The sequence below is a fragment of the Fukomys damarensis genome, unplaced genomic scaffold, assembly GCF_012274545.1.
Source record: "Fukomys damarensis isolate Sample0158 unplaced genomic scaffold, DMR_v1.0_HiC HiC_scaffold_14, whole genome shotgun sequence".
Taxonomy (NCBI): domain Eukaryota; kingdom Metazoa; phylum Chordata; class Mammalia; order Rodentia; family Bathyergidae; genus Fukomys; species Fukomys damarensis.
The window spans coordinates 65936366-65963508 of NW_022900926.1; the positions used below are offsets into that span (position 1 = coordinate 65936366).

General features: G+C 49.9%; 1 pseudogene; it reads right to left on the minus strand.

The window, feature by feature from the left end:
- Window positions 1–1438: 1438 nt before the first annotated feature.
- Window positions 1439–27143, minus strand: LOC104865441 (annotated as a pseudogene).

The following is a 27143-nucleotide window of genomic DNA, read 5'->3' on the forward strand; positions in this document are numbered from 1 at the left end:
TACCAGATTACTTCTGTGAGCAATTAGCACCATAAAGATGCACTCAACACTGTTTTGGTCAAATGAAATACAGCAGAAAATTAACATAGGTCAGAAATATTAAGCATATATTTTGCTACAATTTTAAACTGTATAGTAATGATACCATATTTATAGGATTATTACCCCAAAATTTGTTTTCAGATAAATTTTTTACTATTAATCTGGAAATTTTGACTATTTAAAATCAAATGATTTGTTTTTATGTTTGCATGAAAGACTAATTTTAAAAAATAATTTGGAGTAGAAATTTCAAATAAGACTATTGGCAAGTAAAAATAAAGCAAATTTTTCTAATAGATTGTTTTCTACAGTAGTTGGTTTCACACATATGTACAGAAAAGTAAAACAATACAGCAAGGAGGCTCATAAGAAATTAATTTTTAAGGTAAGTCTTAAATATTTTTGTACATACCAGAATATGGTCTAATTATTCATTCAACTGTTTACAGAAAAATAAGATTTTATTATTATCTGAATTGACGATTCTAAATAAGTCTAAATTTAAACTAAAATATAATTATTTGAAGTACATAATATAAGAAGTTTAAGTACTGTTTGGTTTCTTTTACTTTCAAAGTTATATAGATTTCAAATGCCACGTATCTGTAATTCAGAATGTCAAATGACAGCATGTATCAACAGTAGATGGCAGGGAGGCAATATATTTGGTCTGTTATGAAGGCTAATCATGAAAGAAAACATTTTTTCCTTGAGAAGAGAAAATACTAAATAGAAATATGATCAAGGAAAAAAAAAACCTGGTCCCCCAGATAAAGGGGCCATTAAATGAAAAGAGCAATGTTACTCTTCACTGACAAAAGCATTATCCTTCTTTTCAAGAATAATGTAATAACATCTAATTCTTATGTATTACAGTCATTATGTATAATGAACATATAAACAAAAATACAGACATTGCGTGGTGACTAAGCAATTTGGGAATATATCCAAGAGACTAAAGGCACAGCATGCATAGATCATTTATAGCTAAACCATTTGTTTTACCTGAACAAATTGTCATTAGCATACTGGTCATTTTCAAATAATGTAATAAAAAATCTTGTTGCAGTATTTTTTTATTTTGCTGAATTACATCTGAGAAAAAGAACCTCACTGCCTGACCTGTTTTAACTGGTATATTCTGAATCACACTGTACAAATACATGTATAGAAACTTAAAAGATCATAAATTTCCCACAAGCAAACATTATTTATTATATATCATTGGTGTGTATTTGCAAAACATTTTAACACTGAAAACATTAGAAGTCCTAAGATTGGGCAGGGGAAGAAGTTTATGCTTCACAGCAGTGCTGCTGGTGTCCTGCTACACGAGGCCTCTTGGCGACGTCGGTCAATTGGAGGCAGGATTTATCAAAGAATCACTTGACCTCTGTCACTTCCTGTCTCTGTGAACTATTTTATAGGTTTTGAAGGTTACAGTGGCTGGATTTACCAGCGATTTTAGTGTTTCAACAGTAAGGCAGCCAAACATTAGGGGAACTAAAAGGTCACAATCTCCATGGCCCTAGAGAATAGAAATAACTTTGTTCACAGCACTGATAGGAAGGACCCTGTGGAGGTGAAGTCCAAAGTGGAAGCCGGCAGCTAAGTGCAGTGACACCAGCCAGTTGCTGCTGTGTGGTTAGAGCAGTGTATGAAGACAAGGCTCCTCCCTGAGAAAATCCTCCCAAAATAATTCTGTTTGTTTGTTTGTTTTTGGTACCGGGGATCGAACTTGGGTCCTTGCACTTAAAAGGAAGGCCACCGAACCGCTGAGCTAAATCCTCGGCCCCCCAAAATAATTCTGTTAGAAGGAATGCCATTCTTCTCCTCTTGCTCTATTCAAGCTTTTACATTTTCTGCTGTCTGTTTAATGCCAGGTTCATCCTCTTGAGAATCTGGTGAAAGCCCAATGATATCAAACCAAGAAGGCATAGCCATGTTCATATTTATTGTTACAGACAGTAACTGGCGCATGTGGGCAGATATATTTGATATGTGAACTTCTGATACCTGCAAAGTCTTCTGCCCATCCATGCCCAGTATCTCTCAATCCGTGAAAGAAAATAACTGCCGCAGTGGCCTTCTGGTGGCAGGCACAACGGCTGGCATTGAGCAGACATATTATTGCCTCACATCCACGGGATCGCCCCCCAGAAGTCAAGCCCACGGCCCAAGGGCAGGCTTGCTATGAGTCCCTCCCCAAGGGCTCTTTTATCATTTTAAATAATTCAGCTTGTATGGCTTTTGATTTCCTCCCCTTTGATGCCCCAGGGGTCAGCTTTGGGAGAGTTGGATGCTTTTAGAGTCATTTTGTTGCCTTGTCTTCTCGTGTTTTTATTTTGTTGATTTTTGTATGTGTTATTTTGTCTCATCTTGGTTTTACAGGCACTTATAGTGGAAAGACTTTGTTGCTAGTGTGGAGATTTCTTTAGTTAACATCTGGTTTTCAGTGATGCACTCTGAATGAGGCTAGCTATAGGCTGTTGCCTGTGTCCCAAGATTTGAGCACCTCAAATTTGGGATTGGAGGATGCAGTGTAATTGGCCTAGCACCTAGTTGTTCAGGAATGGACCAAGAATGTTAATGACATGCAGATAATGCAGATATTGGCACACAGAGAAAACCTATTAATAGCAACAACTATGTCACCCTGGCAATAGCAAGTCAATCAGAAACAATAATAATCTTAAAGAAAAACTGGATATTGATGTACATAAGAACCAGAATGTACCACTGTTACCCCTGGAAAAGAGATCTATACCTATAAACACTAAGACAAGCCAAATATTGACACGCAGTAAATACCTATTAAGTGTAACAACTATCCTTTCACTAACAATAGAAAATAATTCAACAGTAATAACATAGAGTAAAGTATCTAAAGGTTAATAAAACTTAATGTTATACTAGCAAAGAGGGGATGGGGAATTGGAGAATGAAAGAAGAAAAGTTGAAAAATGAAGCAATCAAAGGGTTTGTGAAGTGCCCCCTGTTCCAGAGGCCCCTCTGTCCATTCACTGCAGACTTTGGCAACTGCCTGACCTAACACATGCCCTTGTTCATGTTGGCCGATGAGTGAAGCAATAAGAACGGCAGGGTAAGAGCTGAAGCAGACAACTACTTAATTCCAGCACTTTGAGACTGTCTTGATTACTTTTTTGCTGGGACAAAATTCCTGACACCCACAAGTTAAAGAAGGAAAGTCTATCTCAGCTTACGGTTTGTAGAAGTTTCAGTCCATAGTTGGCTGGCTGCAAGACATGGCACCATAACAGAAGGGAATGGCAGAGAGGAAACAGTCCATGGTATGGCAGGCAAAAGGCAGCAAAGCAGCAGCACTGAGCTTCCCTTCCCCTTTATTCCATTCATGCTGCAAGCCTATTGTTTGGTGTCAGGGTGGGCCAAGGGTGGACTTCCCTATTATCCACACCCAGAACTATGCTAAACCAATCAGTGGACTAATTTAGTTATCACATACCCTTAATCCATATTCACACACCTAAATCCAGCCACCTCTGAAAAGCCTCACCTATGAGCATATGAGGCTTTGAGGGAACATCTAGATAGAACATAACACAGACCCAGCTGCATCTGAAAACCAAACCTTCTGAGCTTGGCTTCTTACTATGAAGGGTGGATCCCCATGTCTTCCTGGTCTGAGTTTAAAGTTCTCAGGGGGTCTATGTCTAGCCAACACCCTCTCTTCTACTGTCTCCTGTGGCTGTCTCTCACCAAGTCCCACTGTGGGAGGGTAATACTGGAAACCCTGAAGTGAAGATGTTTCATAGTTGTTCTGTGGCTCAGTCTTAAATAGTTAAACCCTTCCAGAAATGATGCCTGATTAAACACTCTCTGGTGATACAGCACATGCTGCCCTGGATTTCTTTTCCAACTCTGACCTGTGTGAAAAGAGTCACTTTCAGAGCAAAACCCCACACTATTTTTTCAGTTTACTATAACTATGGGCTTTTCTTGGGACTAGCACTGCCAGTCTAGTCCACCATTTCTCCCAGGAGCTCCCAGCCCTGAGGGCTTACTTTGTGAAGATAGGTTTCTCTCCCTGGGAGCTAGAGTGAGCTTCTAGACTGCTTCATTCTTTTCTCTGTGTTGTCCTCCATTTCACCATCTTCTCTATACTTTCTAAATTTCCTGTCTGTTCCTTCCCAGTTCTTAAAGACCCATTTCTTTTTTTTCCTTTGCTAAATTGTTATTTTCCAATTGTTTGGGTTCTCGGTTCCAGAGAGGCTGTATTTTGCTGCTGGCCACTGCCTCACCATTTTGGCTCTCGGTCCCAGCTCACAGACCCTTGTTCTTGCCACTCCCTGTGTTATGAGAGCAGTGTGCCTCTCTTTTGTGAAAGTATTTGGCCTTTCCTATCAGCTCATGAAGCCGTTTCAGATAGATTCAGAACATAGAGGAGAAAGATTGTCATTCGAAATGCACCTGAGTGTATGTTAAGGAGGCCATTTTTTGGAAAGCCCCCGCATGACTAAGAGTGGAAGCTGGTGCCAGGGAGGACTGGGGCCAGAAGTTCTAGCCACACCTCTAGCCTCTGGGATGGGGAGATGCACTGAAGGTTGATTTGATTCTGTGGTTTAATCGTTCGTGTCAAAATAAGGAAGACTTCCCCCAAAACTGAAAGACTGGGTTAGGAGGATAGCACACCCCAGCTCCACAGGGACAGAAGCTCCTGTTTGTAGGGCCTGTACCAACCCCTTGGGTAGGTCCTCATCTTGCAGTTTATTTCTATCCCTTAAAACCCTCTTTAATAAACTAGTACAACTAATTGTAATGTTTCCCTGGGTTCTGTGAGAGCCACTCAGCAAATTAAACTCAAGGAGAGGGTTTGGGAGCCCCAATTTATAGTGGTGGATCAGAGCCACAGATTGGAGCCTTGGCTGGTATCTGAAGGGGTTGGGTTTAGATTCTGAGTCCTCAACCTATGGAGTCTAACACTGCTCCCCAGGGCACAGTGTCAGAGAGACTTAGTTCAGGATGTCAACTGATGCCTGCTGCTGCAGTGTTCCTGTTGGTATGTACACTTTTAAAGGTATTAATCAGAGTCAAGCTTTAGGAAGACTGCTCTGGCACCATGAAGAGTTCCAGTAGAGCTGAAGACCACAGACTCAGTGATACATTGGTTCCTTCACTCATCACAGATGTACTCCTGGGTCTCAGTGCTCAGGCTGAGTCAGGGTCTGGAAGGATGGTATTTTGAGGTATTTTTGATGGTATCCTGAGGGCCATAGTCTGATTCAGTGTGGTGAGGACAAATTGACAAAGACACCTGTTCCTAGGTGGCAGCTGGCCTCCCTCCCTGCTGCGTGAGGCAAGCTTGACCCACAAGTGTTTTACGTCATGTAACACCTGGTCCAGACAAGCTGATAGTCACTCTGAGTCCAAGGGGGCTTGCAAGGTGTGGCCACTGACTGTGCTTTGGGGCTGAATCACAGAGTGCTTGGGCCAATGGGTCTTCTGGGTAGCTCCCTTCTCCATAGGCTCCATTGCACAGAGCAGTGGTGCATGTCGTGAAAGGGTGGAGATGATAGCAGCTCAAGGGAACTGCAGGGAGACGGGATGATAAATGGCAGCAGGCAGGCATCTCATTTTAAAATCGTAGAAACCAATTTCAACCTTTTTTTTGCAAAGGGTGACCACTGGTGATCTTTGTTTTCTCTTTGCTTTCATGGTTATGGTGAATGAGACTCTGACACAGCTGCACCTAATGGACATCTGGTAGACCTGAGCAATGGCTGATTGATTGCCTAGAACATGCAGGATTCATACCCATAGCCAGCATTAAGAACTTTCAGCAAATCAGTTCACTGATACTCTAATGTTTTTTCTTGCTGTTTTCTCCTTCTTGATGTAAATGTTTCTTGACACAGCCGGCCAGTCTCCCTTTCTTTGGAGAGGTCCCCCATGGATAGAGAGAAAAGAGGAGCCCCCACAAGCTGGTGAGGATAGAATGGTCTCCGAATCGCAGTTCCTTATGCACAGACCCACCCAGCCACTGTCTCTCCCTACTGAAATGCAGAGGTCCTGGGCTGAGTGAGGGAGCCTCAGTGGGTACGGTTACAATAGCTGGGCACAGCCTGCGGAAACACTGAGGGGTGTGCTGACCAGCAGCGAGGAATGAGTAGGGCCTCGAGAGGATCTGCTGTTGCTGGCACACTCCCAAGCTTCTAGGCTCAGCACTTACTGAAATTACTTTTACCAGGAATTAATGTTGACAAAATGACAGCTCTTTTCATTGAAAAAAATCCCTTTAAACCCTTAATGACTCTTCAAAATCAACTGATAAAAAAGAACGATGCTGTTTTTGAAATGAACATACTAATTGTTGTGTAGTTTATCATCCTCACCAAGTGTGTATCAAATGGGGTGTGCTGAGCCACAGGAAGCTGGCTCAGGTTTGAGCGTGGCTTGTCCCCTCTGAGGCTCAGGAGACCCATGCTGGAACTCCACTGTCCTGCGCAGTGGGCCTGGTGGGAAACTGGGCCATGGGCAGAGCCTCCACCATGAACGCTATCTCTCAGTGAGCTCCTGCTTTGTGCTGGGACTAGCCACCTAGCACCTGTACCTGTGTGTACCACCCGTCGTAGCACTTTCAGCTTTGAGTTGAAGCAGCAGGACTTTCTGCCTCCAGAATCATCAGCCAAAATAAATTCCTCCCTGAGTCACCCAGTGTCAGGTACTCTGTTACAGCAACGGAAAATGGCCAAGATAGCCAGTTCCATCTCCTCTCACCTCCCCAGGGGGCCACAGCTGTGCCACTTTTCCTCAGAATTTGCTACACTCTTCTGGCCAGGTGTGCTTAGCCCTGAAGGATACAAGGGAGTATGGGGAGGCAACGTGGATGAAGACCCCAGGGTATGCAGCCTTCTTCCATATGGACCAGCATCACACCTGCGCGAGGCTGCTTTGGTCTCAGCCACGCATCCCTATCCGCACTGGCTCCCAGTATGAGCAGAGCCACCTGGCCAGAGCATTTGTGCACGCATTAGTGTGGCCATGTGCAGCCTGTGTCCGGGGTCTGGCACAGGATTGGGCTGCACCAGAGGCAGTGTGGGGCTATCCATGGGCAGGGTGGGAGCACAGGAGGGAAGTTGATGAAGCCATCAGGAGAAGGGCTGCAATCTGCCGCAGAACCATCGGGTCACTCATGGGAACACAGAGGGCATCACGCCTAGCCTGACTCCTGTAAGGCTGCCTGCGACTGGCTTTTCCCGAAGTCTCTGCCTCCTGTTGGCCCTTCTCTGTTGCATGGCTACTGTGGTGCTGTCCTGACAGTCTGAGAGACATGCTTTGAAAACTCACTGCCCCAAAGCCCATCCTTTGCTGCAGCCACCTGTGCACTTGGACTCAATGGAAAAGAGAGGACAGAAGGGGGCCCAGGCTCTACCACTGGGCCAGAAACCACTGCAACTGCCCTGTATAGCTAACGAGAGCCCAGGAAGAGCCCAGCACCCCTGGCTGAGTTTGTCCAGGCTGATGTCCCCAGGCTGCAGCACCCTCAACTGTCCAGCTGGCATTTGCTCAGGAAACATGCGCTAATTTTAAAGTGGGCCTAGAATAAACACTATTGTGAAACTAAGTCTTCTATGAACTAACCAAGCACATTCCAAAGCCAAGTTGGTGCTGACTGGAGGTGTCCCTCAGAGTGGCCACTGCCAGGACCACACGTTCTGGGCCTGTCAGCAAGGCAGCACTGGGCTCAGCTGCACGTCAGCACTGAGGAGGGTAAGAGAAGTGACTCCATAGTCCTTCCAGATGGGAGTGGTGGTGGCTCAGGCCTGGAGACCCTGACCTACCAGGTAGGCCTGTCTCTGCCCTGACCAAGAAAATGGAGTCCAGTCAGCATCACTCGTGCTCACCCTGCCACAGCAGCACTGTTTGCAGCACAGAGTAGGCCTGACGGGACAGCCCTGTGAGTGTGCCTCCGGGATGGAAGGAGCCTGGTTCTTCCGGGATGGAGGCTGCTCAGCGACAGGAGTGTTTGGTGGCTGACCAAGGGTACTGGAGAGAATGTCAGTACAGACAGCAGGCAGTTCCTGCCTCACCTGACACAGATCCTACTTGCTCCATCTGCTTCCCTAGCCCTGAAGAGACACAGTAACAGCCTCTTCCTGGCTGATGACCAGCGGCACAGGAGCACCCACCCTGGCTCAGATCCATTCTGCTGCCCAGGACCCAACTCTACCAGGTGCTTTCTTGATCCCTAGGCAGAGCTGCGAAGAGCTGCACCCGGTGAGAGGGGCGGTGCTCACTACCACAGCATGCCCCAGGAAGATGGCGCGAGAAGCCAGGCTTGGGCCTCGAGCTGGTCCCCATCTCTGGCTACTCCACAGCGTGTGGGAGCCAGGAGGGGTCTAAATTATGGCCTTGGGCATTAAGAATCATCTCCATTTAGAAAGTCAGGAAAATCAATATTATTGAGATGTTTGAAGTATCATTTATATCCAATAAAGTGATGATATTTTAATAAGTGCAAATGCTGGGCTACTACCCAGAGTGTTTCTCCCTGCTTACTCCCTCCTCTTCCCTCACAGCTACCTTGCTCTGCTTGCCCTGGCTGCTGGATCCTGCCATGTCTTGCTTCATTTCTGACATTGGTAACTTGGCTTCTCTCTTTATTCCTCATCAGTTTAGATAATCTTTTCAAAGAACCAGTGTTTGGTTTCATCATAGGTTTCATCATGTTTTGTTTTGTTTTTTTCTTCCTCAGGTGGCCCCTCGGGTCACTGTCTCTCTTTCTTTTGGGGGGCGGTACCGGGGATTGAACTCTGGTCCTTGCGCTTGCAGGGCAGGCCACCAAACCGCTGAGCTAAATCCCGGGCCCAGCTATCTCTCTTTCTAATGTAAGCTTTCAGACCTTTCTATTCCCACTAAAGAATGGCTCATCTCAGTGTCTGGATCAGAAATGATTGAAAGTGTGTGAAAGTTCTTGTTATAGTTCATTTCTAGAAGTCCCCCCAAATCCTCCTGCACTCATATGTGGGATCTGGCAGAAGAGGAGGGCCACTGGGGCATGGCTTGGGTCTATCTCTTTGTGGTCTGCTTCTTCCAATGCTTCTTGGGGTTAGAGACCAGTGATCAGATTTCTGTTCTCGCGCTCACCTTGGGGCGGCGAAGGGGGTACCTCAGGAGAAGGAGCACACCCATGTGCCAACCCAGAGAAAATCAGAAAGACATGAAGTTCTCGGGTGGCGCCCATCCTCGGGCACAGTAGTGAGGAATCTTGTTTGCTGGAGGCAATGGACCTGGGAATTGTGCTTCAGCAGAGGTTGTGTCTTTCCACTAAGGGCCCCAAAGCAACCAGGACATTATTTGCTTTGTACAGGTTGAGTTTGTCCCTCGGTCCCACATGGCTGCCTTTCGGATTGTAGCCTAATTTGTTATGGAAAGCAAGGTTACTGAGCAGCTCCCGGGCTCACAGGTAGGTTTCCACTGCATTAGACAGAGAGGGAGAGTTTAGAAGGCACCACCACAGGCTGGCAGCAGGATTAACCATTTCAGGGACACTCAGGGTGCAGAGAATATCCGAGGCCAGCGAGGCGAAGTTGCCCAGGCACGCTGACCGTGCAGCTCCCCACTTCGAGTGCGTGCCCCTGCAGGGCCCAGTCTCTGCCCACCTGCTCTTCTGACAGTTCCTGGGGGCATCCCTTTCTCCCATGAGCCCATGCAGGGAAATTTGGCTTCTGCTGTAAAAGCCACAGACACCAGAGGCCTGAGACACAGACGGCTAAGGGGGCAGGGCTGCAAACAAGGTTCTGTGCGGCTCCTGGCTGTTGCTAATGTTGCACTCTGGTTAAGTAGGACTAAAACTGCACTGGAGTGTTAGTAATCGGCGCCCAGCCACCCCCACGCTATTCAGGCTCCCCTAATCTCTGTGCGCTCCAACAATGCAGCCCCCAATGGGAAGGGAGAGAAGGAAATGTCAGGTTATGTCCTGGGCCCACCTCCTGCCCACCCTCCATCTGTGCCCGTGTCAGGGCTCACGGGAACATATGCCGCCTGTTGCTCACTGACCATCTGTTCACAGGGCTGTGAAGTGTGCCTGTTCCCATGGAGACAGGGCCCTTGATTGGCGGCTGGAGCACAAACATTTGCTACTCAGGTTTCACTTTTATCTGTGCTCTGGAATGGGGCTGGGGGAGGGGCGGGCCGAGGGGCCAGGCTGGGGACTGGCTGCAGGGGGCCTTCCCTCCACCTCCACATGTCCCTCCCTCAGTGCTCCTGCCTGCTCTTCCTCGGCGCCCCACCCACGACCCTGACCCCACTGGACAGGTACAGGTGGGGCAGATTAGTGTGGGAGCAGGGGCCCCAGGCCCGACCCCACGGAGGCCTCACCAAGATCTCGGGCTTAGGTCTGAAGTCCAACCCTGGGCTCTGCTCATGCAGCGCCCGCCCCGGCGCTGGGACATCTGTCCAACCCCATGCTGTTGGGAGCTTCGTTAGAGAACAAATGAGCTGGGAAACACCCCTCAGCTCTTTCAGTGGCAAAGCGGTGCCCTGTACTGTGTTTGGCCTGGGTGGAGGGAATGGGAACAGCCAGGTCCTGGCAAACCACCTCCTCCTGGCTGCTGCTGAGCCCTGCATGGCATGGAGACCTTGACATTAAACCGGTCAGACTGAGACTTTGCTCTTTTTTTCTTTTCAGTCCTGGGAATCGAGTGTCACAGTCCAGACTCTATTTCCTCTACTGTTTCACACTTTCAGGGCTTGAACAGGGGAAGGCCCCCCACCACTGACACACACACACACACACACACACACACACACACACACACACCAGTCAGCGTAGGCCCAGTGTGGCTCTGCTCCCTGGGACCAGCACACAGGCCTCACTCAGTCTGGGAACAACACTGTCACACATGGTAGCTGAGGGGCCGAGGAGCTGTGATCACAGGGATCACATTAGTGTTTTATCACCCGGGGCAAAGGCCCAGGCCTCCCTGCTGGGACAGCTGCGGCCCAATTGCCCAGCCCATGTACAGCTGGGACCAAGACAGAGGCCAGGCTCTCTGAAATATAGTGACACAGTGTGTGTGTGTGTTTCCTCGTGTCACCAGGAAGCCAGGGTCTTGGGTCAAGGAGAAGCTGCATCTCCGGATGGAGTCATCCTCACAGCTAGCCTTCACTGTGCCTCTAGAGACTCTCCCGAAACATCCAGAATGGAGATAGCCCAGCCCAGGAGTCAACCAGGAGCCACCCACTACATACCCAGGATCTTCCCAAGTCTGTTCTGCAAGATCTCCTGGGGCGTTTGCAAGTGCCCGAGTCACAGTGTGGGGCTCCCTGGCTGTTGTTTCCCACTCAGCTCCACTTTCCCACACCTCTCATCATCACAGTTCTTGGGCAAAAATAGCATTTTTAAAATAAAATTAAGATCTACCCTTCAAACAATTTCCAAATTAGCCAGCAAATGTGTTGGGCACCAAATGGATCTAAGGGAAAAGCCAAACTTGGAATTTTTCCCGAATTCCTACTCTTAGTATTGTCATAACTGAAATTAAAACTGAAAAAAAAATGTCTTATTTATTACTCAAATTTCAACAGATACCCTTGAAAGACCTATTGCTAAGCTACTTGGATAAAGAGTAAAGAATGTCCATTTTCAGCTGTGCCAGTGTTTCCCCTGTCAACTCCAACAGTATTTCAGCTGTTTCCAATGTAAAAAATAGAAGGAAAGCTTCCAAATTTCTTTGTAAAGCCGGCACAACATTGCCACTGAAGAGATCAGTAAAAATAGAGCCTCCAATGAATCTAATGTCTGAACTGCAATTTAAAAATCCAAAACAAGACCTTGGCAGACAGCACCCGGCAGTGTGTTGAAAGTCGAGCCCCTGAGTAAGGTGGGGAGGGCAGTGTGACGTCGGTGCTGACACAGATTACCACTCACAGATCGGGAGGGAGCAGCACGGCCTTGTCTAGACATCCACGAACGTGGGTGACATTCAGTGTCAGGGCTTCTAAATGCCACTGATGAAGGAAAAAGTGCCGGCTGCTCTCTGATAAATGCTCGTGTGGTGCAGAGAACGAGAGACTTAATTCCAGGAAAGAGTTTTACATTGTTCAGAGGTGCTCACCGGTGCAGTGAAGATGAGATGCAGGAACAGAAGTGCAAAGGCAGAAAAGAAGACGAAGAGGTTACTCATAGATCATTGATCTTTGTATATGGATAACCCCAGGGAAGCAACTGAAAAAACTTTCACAGATGTGAGAGAACTGGTAGGGTGTACAGTTCAGATGCAGAAGCCAGGAGTCCCCGCGGTTCTGGATGCATCCTGGCGCATGGCTGGGGAAAAGTGTGTGAGACCCACAGCCAGAGGCACACACAAGGTGGCAAAGGAAACTCCACATTAGGAGGATGTACATTTCTGCAAGGTCAATCTGCTTCTATAGTGAAATACCATCTACATCTTCACTTTTTTAACCAATCAGGCTCAATTTAATTTGCATGAAGAAATAGGAATCGACAGGAAAACTCAGAAAAAAAAAACTTGTAGGGAAATTAGTTCTATCAGCTATTAAAACATTCCATTAGATTCTGTTTAAAACTATGCGACTGGCAGACAAATAACCAGAAAATATGTACAGAAACAGACCCCAAAATACTTGCAAATTTTATGGTAAAAACATTTAAAGCACGGGAAGATTTTCCTATAATAGTATTAAGTAAGTAGTCTCCTGGAAAAACTGCAATGGCCGTTCTTCACTTTACCAAAATGAAGTTCATACCGACCAAAGATATAAAATGGGGGGAGAAAGAGAGGGAGAGAAGGAAAGAAGGAGAAAGAAGAAGAGTGGGGGGAGAGGGAAGAGGAGGAAGAGGAAGGGAAAGTGTATTAAGGGAGACTTTTTGTTGTACTTAAGCAAGGAAGATCTAAATACAAGACAAGAGGCTGGAGATTTAGCTCAGTGGTTCCACTGCCTGCCTCCCACTGCAAGGACTTGAGTTCAATCCCTGGTATAAAAAAATAAATAAATAAAAATAAAAATAAATAAATAAATACAAGACAAAGCCAGAAGCCATAATAATATCCATAAATATTACATAAAAATAAATTCTGAACGATATGAAACACCACTATCAAAACAAGACAATGAAAAACATTGCAACTTATACAATAAAGGGTAGCTTCCTTAATAAATAAATCAGTAAGAAAGACACTAATAAGTCAAGAAGGAAAGAATTTCATTGGAGTTCGCAGAAGAAGCAACACACGACACTCCTAGTCCTGTGAAAAGTCGGCCCGATCTGTGCACAGAGCTGGCTGAGGGCGGTGTCACCTGTGCTGCCACAGCTGGGTGAGGCGAAGGCAAGCTGGGCTCTCCTGCAGGTAAAGGCCAGGCAGAAGCAGTGCAAAATCTATCCCTTCCCAAGGGAAGAAAAGACTTGGCCATATCAATCATTATTTAGCCCTGCAGTTGTATTTCTATGAGTCAGCTGATGGAATCACGACCAGGGGAAGAGACACATGTATGTGGTTCCAGGAGGCATTGCTGTGACAATTTGGAATCAGATATGCTGTCAGCAGCAGATCGCAAAGGCCTGGGTGCAGGCGCCTATAGGCAAGCACATGGCTTCACTGGCTCACCAAGTGCGAGGTGTGTGCTTGGCACTACTGAACGGAGCAGACACGTGTGCAGCCTCTCAGGCTCGAGCTCCGCAACCTGCCTTGCCCCTTAGGTTCTAACTATCAGGGACCTCACAAAGAGCAGGGCCGGCACTGGCCAGGGGATGGAGGAGGGAAGCTGCTGGGAGTCCTGGACACCTTTGCTCTAAGGCCTTGCCCGTGTGTGCATGCCCGGCTCTGTAGCAAATCTCAAAGAAGTAATTGCTCCCAGGGCTGGGGCCCCAGGAAAAGGGTGCTGGTCTCCCTGGGCCTCCAGAGTTAGTGTGAGCTGGGGAAAGAACTGTGCGGCTAAGCCTGACCTGTTGCCTGAAGTGGCCTCTGTGTCTATGAGCTTTCTCAGCCCTGCCATGTCTCCAGCTGTGTGCACATGGACACTGGACTTTCTGCACACATGTTCTTCTAGATCACCTGTGCTTCCCTATCAGAAGTGAGTCACACTGTCCAACTATCAGAATGCTTCCAATGCCCAAATGAGGTGTTGTGCTTACCTGGACCTGGATTCGGGAGGCTGCAGGCCTGGAGAGAAGAGTACCCACACGATGTGGCTCAGTACAGGGCAGAAGCTGAAGCTGTCTCCTGCACTGTACACTGATTCTGCAGACCAAGTAAGAAGCAAGGAGAAAAACATGCTGGACAAGTGCTATGACACTGCAGGCTGGCTCTCAAACACCTCCTGAGTGTGAGTAGATGAAACACCCATGGCTGGGCCTTTCCAACACTGCCTTCAGTCAGATAGCCCACATTGCTGCCAGGACACACACCCCTTAGTCACACTGAGGACATACTGAGCAAGAAGGGCTAAGTTCCATTCTGCCTGACCCCTCCACACTGGCTTGGATGTCTGGGATGTAGAGATTGCAGCAGGTGGGTGTGGCGGTGCAGAGACGCCAGCCGAGGGCTCTGCCTAGCTCCATGTCCTGGCAGCATGCCTCTCAGTGCCTTGCTTCTGGGGACAGGTCCTGGCCTCTGAGGAGCTGGGCCACAGGGCCAAGAGGGTGCTGAGGTGGATGCCTGGTTCCAGCTGCAAATGCGTGGAGGTGTTTCAGGGACTCGTTCTTAAAAGAGGTGCTGGCTACGTACCTTCAGTTTCTGGGTGAGAGATTCATATAACCACAAAGCCACAGATCAGCTTAAATTCACTGAAATTGCCTCTTCACACGAAATCCCTCCCATGGTTTTTTCCTGTCACATGGCCCTGCCCTAGATACCCAGTGCTGCTCACACTCTGTCCATTTTGACCTCATCCCTTTCCTCCTGGCCAGCCATGGATGCAACATAGTGTATCTCTTTCCCACGAATATTTTGAATGCCCCCAGTGGGATATCCCCATGTACCCTACCCTCAGCCCTAGCTCTGCGTGCCTGGTGGGAAGCTTCTGGGACCTGGGCAGCCCATAACGGGTCCCAACCTCACCTCGCAAGTATTTCAGAACAGAGTATTTGCCGGAGCTTCCTCTTGGAAGGGCCTGTGACCCACGAGGGCTTGAGCCCTCGCACTGCTGGTCCCTCTTCAAGTTCCCTAAACTGCTGGAATAGGGTGGGTCCCCTTATGCCCTGGCAGGAGCTGGCCAGGCCTCAGCATTACAGAGAAGCAGAACCTGAGGTGAAGCCCTCCCTTCCCCCCGCAACACCACCACTAGGGTTAGGATACAGCAGCTGTCCTGGACTCAAGCTCCATGGAAGAGACATATCTCCAGCCACCACCCATCACTCTGTTGGCACGGAGCCTGGAACCAAATCTGCAAAGATGGCTTTCCTCCAGGACTATGTTGGTGGAATCCACATTTGCACTTGAAGATGGACATAATGCGTATCAGACATTTTCCCATCCCTGGGATAAAATGCCCAACACCTGAAACTTGAAAGACTTATTTGGCTTATAGTTTCTCGAGGTCAGTCCATGATTGAATGGCTCCAAGACAAAAAACACAACATGGTGGAAGGGCATAACAAAGGAAAGCTGCTCAACCAATGGCAGCCAGGAAGCAGAGAGAGAAGGGAGGAGCTGGGCACAAGAGTATGCCCAGGTCATGCCCCTAGTGACCACTCCCCTTCAACCAGGCTAATAGCACATTCAGCTATGAGCTCATCAGTGAATTAACCCGCTTACTAGTATAGTGTCGCCATGAGCCAAGTGCCTTCTCAAAACCCCACCTGTAAAAACATGAGACTTGGGGGCATCTTAAATGTAAACCATAGCATTCCACCACTGGCTTCCAAAGGCTTGCGTCCATCTCTGTAAGTCAACAAAATCTTAGCAGTTTTAGCAGTGCTTAAAAGTCCAAGTCCAAAGTCTTTCTGAGACTCAAGACTCAAGAGGCAAACTCATATCTGTGAGCCACTGTAAACATCAGAAAGCAAAGTAAATATTTTCAATGTACAATGACACAAGGTAAATAGTCTTATTCTAAAAGGTAGGAGTGGGGGGGTGCAGATAGAAAGAAATGGGACCAGAACAAGACCAAAACCCAGCAGGGTAAATGTTAAGTCTTGCAGTTCCATGTCCAGTACTTGTAGTAGGTTGTGGTGAGAGGTGAATTCCAAAGACTGTGGGTGGTCCTTCCTACTGTGGCCTTGCTGGCTGCAGTCCACTTGGCTTCTCTCTTGGGAAGGCTCTGTTCACTGCTCACAGCTTTCCTCAGCAGATATTCCACATTTCTGGCATCTCTAACTTCCTGGGGTCTCCGTTGCATCTTTGGGTGCACTCTTATGGCTTCACACACTTGCCATTTCAGGGGCACGTTGCCTGGCCTCACAATCCTTCCTTTGGAATCTGGGTGGATGCCTCCCTAACTATGTTCTGTACGCCTACACTCAGCACCACATGGATGATGCCAAGGTCTGCCAGTGGCTCCAGAAGTAGCCTTCCTGCTTTGGACCATGGCTATAGCTGCTTCTGAGTGCTGAATGGCTGAACTTGGGGAAATACTTCCCTAGGCAGTGCTGGCAGCACATGTCAAGGGCTGGATGGCTTTTAGGAGGCTGAGCCAGCTGCTCTGGATGGGCCATAGAACCTGCCTGGGAGTTGGACCACGGCTGCCCTCAGGCCACATTTATTAAGAATACAGCAGTTCTATGAAGCCAGTGCCTAATTGCCTGGCATAATTTTATCCCAGAGACAGAAATTCCACTTTTGAATGTGTGATTATGATTATGACCTTTAAAAAATTTCTCTTCTAAATGAAATAGCTGCTTCTCAGTAAGCATCTTTGGCAAATACACTTGGAGAATCTTGTTCTGTGATTCTAAAAGGCCCAACATACTGCTGGAAAAGAGGAAAACAAAGATAACCCTGCCTGGGCATGTGTAGCAGCCTCTGTATTGCCAGGAGCTGAGAGGGAGAGGCTGTGGATGGCATCGCTATCCACATACGCCCTCTCCTCCCAGCTGACCTTCCCTCACCCTCACCCAACCTTCTCCACTCTCTCTATTTTCTCACAAAGACCAGCGCTGCCAGCTTAGATCTAGGACATCATCAGCCTTCCTGACCTGCCCCCCTGAAGCTGACATTTCTTTTTTGCTTCTCAAAAGCCTGTGTCATGCCCACCAGTCTCACCGCAAGGCTGAGTTCCAAAGCATGCAAAGGATCCATGCCAAAAAGGCCTGTGTGCATCTACACACACACACACACACACACACACACACACACACACACACACCATATGGTCCACACACCACACACGGATACACATGCTGCAGTCTATGTGTATGTGCCCCCTGAGGCCCATGCGTGCCCCCAACTCACACAGCCCAGTGCACATGCATTCCCTGAAACCAGGAGTCTCTGGGAGTCTGTTCCCTGCCACCCCTGCAACAGAGATGTTCCTTCCACAGCAAAAGCCACGCCAGCCCCATGTGGTACCAATGGTCCTGCATACAGCCTGTCCTCTGCTCAGTTCTGCACTCATAGCAGAGGCAACTCACCAGGCTCAGAACTGATAATAGCGAATGATCGCTGTTATGGTTTGGGTCTAGATGGGCCCCCAAAGCCTTATTCAGTCATAGGTGGCTTTTTCAGAAGTGGCTGAATCTACAGTGTGATGCTGGGACTAAGGATGTGTGATTACTAAACCAGTACACTGATTGGTTTGGCACCACTATAATCCTGGTAGTCTGGATAAGATAAAAGGGTCAGAAAGATGCTGTTAAGGTCCCCTTGTTGCTTTTGCTGCCTTGTGGGTGCCATGAACTATTTGTCCTCTGCGACCCCCCTCTGCTTGTGCCACTCTGCCTTAGAGCCAGCCAAATATGGACTGAAACCTAAAAAACTGTGAGCCAAGTAAACCTTTTCCCTTTTAACTTTGGATATTGGGTATTTTGTCTGAGCAACAAGAAAAGTAATGAACACAGTCACCATGGGATGCATGAAAGATTTGTGGACAGAGGAAGCATGAGTACCTGCAGCCCAGAGTTGGGAAAGAGCCCAAAGGAAGCCGAGGTAAGGGGTGGGGAACTCTTAGAGGACAGAGAAATGGAACCAGCAGAGATTAGAGGTGATCAGAGCCATCCTGTGGTGGCACACGGTGGCACGCGGGTGCTGAAAGGCAGGACAGGGGCAGGGTCAGCCGCTCCACTTCCTTTCCCTGCTGTGGTTTGAATTTGCTGAGAGCTTGTATCACATTTATAGGCAAAAGAGGAGCTTAGGTGAAGATCACAGAGAGGAAGGAAGTGGGTCTATTTCTGCCTAACTCCGCCTGTTCTGGCCTCTATAGTTTCCCTGTGGAAACTCAGGAGATAAAGGCTGTGTGCCTTGAGAGAAGTAGGAGGGCACAGCCAGTCAGCCACTGGCCAACCTGGGTGAAGGCACAGATGAGGCACAGTTTGGAGGGAGCCATAGCCTGCAGCACCTCAGCACAAACTGGGCTGAGGCCTTCTGTTTGAGACAGGGTTCCCAGTGCCCAGCCTCGCAGGCAACTCTGAGATGTAGCCACCTCCACCCTGGTTCCTCCGGGGGGCCACACAGCCAGCTGAGATAGAGAGGTGGGGACCATTTCTTCCTTGAGCCCATGACCTTTGGTCACACCTGCAGCCTGTATTTTGAGGCTATACGAGCTGACCAGGGGCTAGGGGTTGGGAGCCCCTTGGCCCAAGAAGCATGAGCTGCACAACAGTACAGATAGTGTGCAGAGAGAGAGGGACAGAAGACTCGGTATGGATTGGATACACAAGATGGGGGCTGACCATGGAAGGCAGAGGAGGCCAGGGCATACTCTGACCACAAAAGCTCTTGGCTGGTCCCCCTTCCCTGGGCCCAGCTCCAAGCACAGTTTCCCTGAGCTGCCCCAGCAGGGTGAAGAAAGCACCACCTTGCTAAGAGTAGGCATCAGATCAAAACTGTGGGCGACGTGAGGTCCAAGAGCTACACAGAGCTATGATGGGATTGCGCAGGAGGTGGAGGCACCCCCAGGGCACACACAGTTGGGGTGGCTTGGAGACCAGCTCAGGATTGGGTCCCAACTGTGTTCTTCAGCAAGTTTCATAACCCCTTGGGCCCCAGTTTCCTCAGCCAGGGAAGAGGATACACATAGGGTTATGGTATGGACTAGCAGAGTATGTAAACATGTTCACAGTGCCCAGCACACAGAGAGCATCATGATGCTTGAGTCTTTCTTTGTCAGTGACCTCAAAGCATGGAACTAAAGCCAGAAGTCATTGGGAATCCCACACAGACAATGTCTTGCTTTTCTTCACAAAGCCCCTCTGCAGATTGGGCACAGGGAACAGCCGGGTGGGGCCTGGGGCCACTGTCCCTAGGGTTTCCTTTAGCAGAGAAACCCATGCACAGCCTGCTGAGGCCTCAGAGCTCTCAGAGCTTCCCCGCCACCAGGGCCAACAGCACAGCCGCGCCATGTGGTAATTTGGGAATGATTGCACTTGTGTCAAAAAAACCAGTTCATAAAAGGATCTTCAAATACACTGACACAGTGCTAGGGTGACCGCCTTCGACCTCCCAGCAGGTATCATTGGGATATTCTGTCCGAGCCACCAAACGTTCGAAGAGAGCCACCAAGGCCAGAAGCTGGAGCAGTCCTTTCACTGGGCCAAGAACGTGGGATCAGTGAATGAATGGACGGGTTTTGACAGTTGGGGAAATTGTTGACTGGGCCTTGCCTCGAGGCTGTACCTGGTCTCCTGGGGTGTGTTAATTATACACTGACAGGTGCCCATGGAGTACCCCCCACACCAACTGTCCTTTTTTCTCCCCAGGCAGAAGTTGGTGAGTTTCCTCAGGCCAGGCCCTGGGTCCTGCATGGATGCTGCTGCTTGGCCTACCTTTCTCCAGCACAGGTGGAGCTGAAGTTCTTAGAACTCTCTGGACTGCTCGTGCACCATGGTCTTTCTCACTGGAGGGAGAGGTCCCGGGGCTTCTTGGGGCTGAGGCAACAGCCTGACCCTCTTCTGCAAGGGAAGCCATGACTGTGGGGACCCTGTGGCACCCTAAGGCCATTACCACAGCCACCAGCTTGCTCTGCTTGTGCAGGGGTGGATGTGGTTAGGTGCTCCTTCCTACCATGGGCCACCAGCTTGGAGTCCTCCTAGGAACAGAAGTCATTGTCAAATGGACCCTCTGTGGACCAGTGGCAACTGGTCCACTTGTTTATAAATGATGACACAAACAGTTCTGGAAGGCAGAGAAATGCTGAGCTTCTGGTGAGAACTGGTGGCTCCCAGGTTTTACAGTGGCCGTGTTCTTGCTTATACCATGAGGTACCTGAGACCCAGCCTGCCTCACACAGTCCGAAGAAGGGACATGGGAACTCTTCAGTAGTCTTCGGTGCACAGGCCACATGCTTCCAGGTAGATGTACTATGCTGGGAGCAAGGGCAGCATAAAAGATGCAAACTTGGGGAAAGCAAGGTCCTATATTGCTAAGTTCAGGCCACTCTTGGGGCCATTCCCTGAGCCGCTTCAGTAGGATTACAGAAGTGCCAGTGGCTCCTACACAGGGTTGCTGTGCATCAAAACCACCCAGAAGGATTCCTTAAACACAGACTGCAGGGCCCCACCCAGGATTTCCAGATCTGGAAGGGCCTGAGAGTCAGTAAGAGTTACAGGCAGCCAGGAACACATCTGTTCCAGTTACAGGAACAAGTTGAAGATGTGTGAGGCCTGAGCCTGGTTAACCACAGGAAGCAGGAAAGTGCGTGAGTCCCTGCCTGCAACGCTGCTTCAAACCAGACCCCCTCACTGTGCCCTCGAAGTCCTGAGCCTCTTGGAGGCAATCAAGGCCCCAAACTCAGGGTGCTGTGAAAAGCAGCCCAGGATGAGCCGCACACGGAGCCCTGCAGCACATAGGCACCCCCAATGCCCTGTGACACAGCGTGGGCTGAGGACCCCTCACTGTACCTACACACCAGGAGCCTGAGCTGGGCTGGCCAGGGATGCAACAGCAAATAAGAACACCAGCAAGGGCAAAGTAAAGCAATCGAACAAAAGAGCCAACGGGACAGCTATTATTAAAATCTGAAGCTCAGAAAAAGAAAAAGCCAAATCTGTATAAGCAATCCCATGTAATACTGGGAAATATTTGTAGTAAAAAGTACCTGTCATTTATCTGGAACTTATACTTGATCAGACATCTAATTTGCCTGTCCCCATGGTTACCTGAGGACACAGGTCTCTCCTCCTCTCTTCTGTCTTTTCTGCTGAAGCTCTAACAATATTTTTTCTAAAACCCCATCTATTTCCTCGTGCTCTGCTACCACCGCACCACACACAGTTGTGGGAAAGCCCTCACGGGTAAACTAGTTCAATTTTACACCGCAGCAATGCAGGGCCAGGCTTTGTGGCTGGGTGCATTTAGCAAGGCCTCGGCAACTTTCCCTAGGGCTTTCCAGGAAAGAGAGATGGGCTGAGAAGGACTGGGCCAGGCCCCCTGGAGGAAGAGGGTCACCCCAATAGCAGCTTTGAGCAGGCCTCCCCTGAGGCTGGAGGCCGAGCCGAGAGGAAGCACAGCTGTGACCACCCAGCTGGCATTTCACCACCAACTTTCCTGTTGAAAGCCGGAGTTCTTCCATCCAGGAGGAAAGTTTGCTGCTGGGTGCCACATCCAGAGACTGTAGAACTTATGGGCAAGAAATGGGCAGGGGAGCATCCTAAGTGGCAGGAAGGACTGCTGGCTGCCAGCGGATGGTCATAGCTAAGGACTGGGGGTGGGGGGTGGCACGACACGAAGGAAGTGCGGGGGTGGCAGATGTGATGTAGGACCAGGTAGAAATGGCTACTCCTGGGAGTAAACCAGAAGAGCCCGAGCTAGGAGGGAGCAGAAAATACATTCATTTACTGGATAAAATACACAGGAGCTCTGTGTGCCACATGGCCACTTTCTGCCCCTAGCAAAAACTCAGCAGATTCATGGAAAATCCTCAGAAGCAGAGAGAAGTGCTGGTTACACAGAATTGAGCTGGCAGGGGAGCATTGAAGAGGAACAGAATATCTCCCTGGGTCACTGACAGTGGAGACACAGTCTGGTCAGTCTGAGGGACCCTGAGTGAGACACAGGCATGGCCTCTGGCAGTGGAGACGCTGCCAGCTTGGTCTCAGGAGCACTGTAAATGTGTCCCCCCAGATGGTCAAGACACGGTGCCCTTGGTCTGAGGGGGGCCCATCTACGGGCTCAAGAGGAGATTTCACAACACTCAGCCTCAGAACCACCTCTCCTACCCACTGCTATGTTCCCGAGATGGATCTGATGCTAAAGCCGTGTCCTCAGCTACTCAGAACTGATGGCAGTGTTGGGGTCCAAACTAGAGTCCAGACAGCACAGGAGGTAGAGTAGATGGAGAGGGGAGAAGCGGACCTGGGCATTGGGGTCCAGATGCTCTCAGGTGAGGGATGTCCTGAGGAAGGCTGGGAAGAGGCAGGCAGGAGGCAGAGACTGGCTTCCCAAAATGCTCCCCAGTGGTGGACATGTGCTCCTCAGCTCCTGTGTGGACATACTGGGTCTCCCCTTGGTCACCTCAGTATCCGGTTCTCTCTGATTGAAGGAGAAACTCAGTCCACTGAGGCCAATTGCCGGAGAGGTCCGATGAGGCACCACCCTGCTTATTTCCAGCTGGCTTGAGAGGGCTCACTTTCTGTTTGAGGAGGGTCCAGTTACCCGGACAACTGGGAGGAAGGGCTGGAATTGGTGCCAGTCAAACAGTTTGCCTCAACCCCAGGTTCTTAAAGATGTGGCATCAAGTTTAAAACCTACTCGGTGTGGATGCTGCAGGAATCCACAGAACCACCCATCAGGGAGGCCTCTGAGGACCTTCTGGGGGTGGGCGCAGGGGAGGCCCTCCGGGAGGCAGCTAGAGGAAAGGTTTAAAGACCCCTTTTCAATGGTGAATATTTACTTTCTGACAGTTTTGCCTAAAGGCTCAAAGTCCCTGTGACCCAGGCCAACACAGCTCTTTGCCTTTTCCAGTCTCCATCTTGCAACTGTGAACAGGGCGGCCCAGGGCGGCCCATAGAGAACCACCCAAGGCCGCCCCAGAGGACACTGCAGCAGAGAGGCTTGCCCACCCTGTTTCTCCACCCACAGGATCCTCATCCTACCACCTGGCCAACCCTGCCAGCCTGGAGGCAGCGGGCTGGACCACATGTCCTTTGGACAATCCTTCTCTCACCATCCCTTGTACGCCTGTTCATTGGCATCAGGAGTGGTTAAAAACAAAGGAGAGGTTTCCGTATGCAATGACACTGGTGTTAAAGAGCAGAGGAGCTCTGGGAGGCAGGCAGGGCTTCCCTCGCACCCCCATGAAGTGAAAGGTTAAGTGCTTGAACTAAGCCATCAACACTTGGCTGAGAAATGGAGCTGCCCCACCTCCTTCCCCAAAGTGCACTGCAGATCAAAGGGCCAGACCTGCCTAGCCCACCCCCAGGAAGGGGTTCACACTGTTTGGGGGTGGGGAGCGCAGACTATAAGGTCTTCTGGCTGAGGCACTCCCCAAAGGTGGCAGGCTGATTTTCAAAAGGTGACACCTCTCCACCTGGGGTGACAAGATAAAAGACAAGCCCAGCCCACCTGAGGCAGGTGGCTTCTAGAGCTCGCATTCTGCTTGGGTTCTTGGTTGCTTCTGGCCCTACTTTCTACAAATTGGCCTTTCCTTGGGGGGGGGGGCAGGAGGCCCAGCCCCTTCACACCACCTCATTGCCTCTCTAGCAATGGGTCCCTGAGTCAGCCCTGGAGTCAGAGCTCCCGAGGCTGACACCACACTGTGCCAGAGGGAGCCTGGACTGAAAGATGGAGCGGGAGAGGACGTGGCAGAAGGACCATGTGAGGCTGCTCTGTGAGAAGACCCTGCTGCAGGAGCTGAAGTGGGTCCACACTGTTTCCTCCTACAACCAACTTTCCTGAACTTTCCCCACTGAACTGCCTTTATTTTAAGGAAAGCAAGTAAACTGGTCCCTGGAGCATCTTGCTGTGATCTGATCCTGGGCTGTGTGAAGGAGAATGTGTTTGCTCATAAGTCCCTGATGTGGGCCCAGGAGTGTGTGGCGGGGACCTGGCCCTGTACAGATTGCCCCCTGCTCCCGCAGGCTGCTTGCACAGTGAATATTTACTTACTTGATACTTGACGTAAAACTTTCTGCGGTTCGCCCACTGACATGGAATACTTTTCCTGAAATGCTTCAGATGGTGCTGCGCTCACTGTGACTGCAGATTTTGGTTGATACTTTTGCAGCAATGGCTCTGAGCAGCTGGGGCTCTGCTCTCTCATACCTCTTCAGCCTATGGAAGGCTAAAGACAGGCTACCGCCAGTCTGACCTCCACACACACAGTCCTGGCTCTGCTGACATGGTGTTAGTAGTCTGAGATTCGAGGTATGAAACTTCCAGGGGGTCCACCCCTCTCTGGTATAGAAAGCACATGTACAGCTGAAATCCATTCAGTAAATAGACCTGATTTACAGAATCTGCCTACACTGTGAGCTTAGGGTACCTTAACCTTGCAGACAGAAGAAAAAAGCACAGCTGGTTTCCAAAGTGGGCAAAATTAGATGTGTACACTAAGGGCTCCAGGCCAGGAACTTGCAGCAGTGTGCTGAACATTAAGAACAGGTCCATTGCTCCATCCTGCTGCACCCTGGCCGAGAGGCATTGTGGGACCATCACCTGACTGCTCCTGTTGTTCCCACGCAGAGATGTACAGAGGGCCCCAGGCCTATGACTTGGCTTCCTCCTTCCCTCTCAGAGATGCACTCATGGCTTCAGGTCAGGGACAAGGCCCCTCTTGCTGCATCCTTGCCAGAGTTCTCTAAGGGTTTTGGGCCACTTCCATCACTCCTTCCTGCTGCACCCTCGCAGAAAGGCACTGACGTCTCCAGGCCAGTACCATGGCGTTATTATTCTGCAATCCAGCAGATTTCCCATGACTGCTTCCTAGTACTCACTTGCAGAGATAAAAGGAAAGCTCCAGGCCAGGATCAGGGCTTCTTCCTCCTTCTTTCCTCCTTACAGAGATTCACTGACATATCCAAGCCAGTGCCAAAGCTTCATTCTGCTGCACCCTTACACAGGTGCACTGAGGGCTTCAGGCCAGTGCCCTGGTTCCTTTCTCCTACACCTTGCAGAGGGCCACTGAAGGCTGCCATGGCCACTTCCTCCTGTGCCTTTCAGAGAAGGACTGAGCACTGAAAGCCACAGCCAGGACGATTTTCTGGTGTCCACTTGCATAGACGCACTGATGGCTGCAGGCCAGACCGATTGCTCCGTGCCTCTGCTCCGGTTCAGAGGCTCCAGGCCAGGTCAAGACAGACCCTCAGCGATCTTCACACTCGCAGGGATGCCCTGAGATCCTCACGCCAGTGTCACGGCTCCGTTCTGCTGCACCCTTGCGGTGATGCGCTCAGAGCTCCTGCCCCTCCCTTTCTTCCTGCCATGCACTTGCAGAGGTACACAGATGTTTCCTGGTCTGTTCTGACTCCTTTCCTGTGTCCTGGCAGGGGTTACTAAGAGTTTCAGGTCAGTGCCATGGCTCTTTGTTGGACCTTTGCTGAGATGCACTAAAGGACTGTAGTTAAGTGCCGTGGATACTTCCTGCTGTGCTCCTGCATATTTGCAATGAGGTCTCCAGGCCAGTACCATGACTCCTTCCTCCTGCACACTTGCAACAATGCACTGAGGGCTCTACTTCTTAAGTGTCATGATTCCTTATTGCTACGCACTAGCAGAGATGCACAGGAAACTCCAGGCCAGTGCCATGACTCCGTCCTCCCCGACCCACTCAGCTAGATATGCACTAAGCTTCAGGACTCCTTCCTGTGAGACTCTGCAGACATGTGCAAGCGGCTCTAGTTCAGTGATATACCTCCCTGCTGCTGAGCCCTTGCAGAAAGGGTGAGGGCTCCAGGACAGTGCTATGGTTCTGTCTGCTGCAGGCCAGAGGATATAGCTGCACTGTGCTGCACCCTGAAGGCCCCAGGCTAGAGCCTTGCTTTCTTCTTGCTGCACACTTGCAGAGATACACTGAGGGCCTCTGATCAGTGCCCCAGCCCATCCTCCTGCACCCTGTGCAGCTGCACTGAGGACTCCTTGTCAGTGCCATGGCTCCTTCCTGCTGCACCCTTGCAGGGATGCACTGAGGGGTCCAGGACAGTGGCAACGTCCCATCTGCTGCACCTTTCAAGGATGGACAGAAAGTCGCAGACCAGTACAATGACTCCTTTCTGCTGCACTGCAGCACAGTTGCAGGAATGCACCATTCAGGGCACCAACTCCTCTTTGCTGCACACTAGTGGACATGCACTGAGCACTCTGGGCTGTGCACTTGCAGACATGTCCTGAGGGCTGCAGCTCTGTGCCTCAACTCCATCCTGTAAAACCTTGTAGGGATGCACTGAGTAATGCCACGGCTCTGTCCTGCTCACTCTTCCATACCTGAGCTGAGATCTCCAGGTAAGGGCCATGGGTCCTTCCAGGAACCGCCTGCAGAGATACAGTGAGTGCACTGAACTAGTGGGATCTCTCCCAGCTGCACCCTTGCACAGATGCACTGAGCACTGAGGGAGGTGCCAAGGCTCCTTCCTGTTGTGCCCTTGCAGAGAGGCACTCATATTTCTAGGCCAGTGTCTTAGTTCCTTCTGCACCCTTGCTGCAGACCACTGCCATGGCTCCTTTCTTCTGTGCCCTGTAGAGATGCAATGAGGGCAGCAGGCTATAAGAATGGTTCTTTCCTGCTGCACCTTTGCAGGATACACTGAGAGCTCCCTGGCAGTTCTTTGGCTCCATTCTGTGGACCCCATGTAGAGATGCACTGAGAAGTGCAGTCCAGTTCCATGGCTCCATCCTAAGGCATCCTTACAGAGCGCCACTGCGGGGTGCAGGCCAGTCCGTGGCTCCTTGCTGTAGCTCCCTTGCGGAGATGCCCTAGAGGCTCCAGGTCAGTGGCCTGGCTCCTTTGGGCCGCTCACTTGTGAAGATGCACTGAGGGCTGCAGGGCAGTGCTCTGGCTTCATCCTGCTGCAT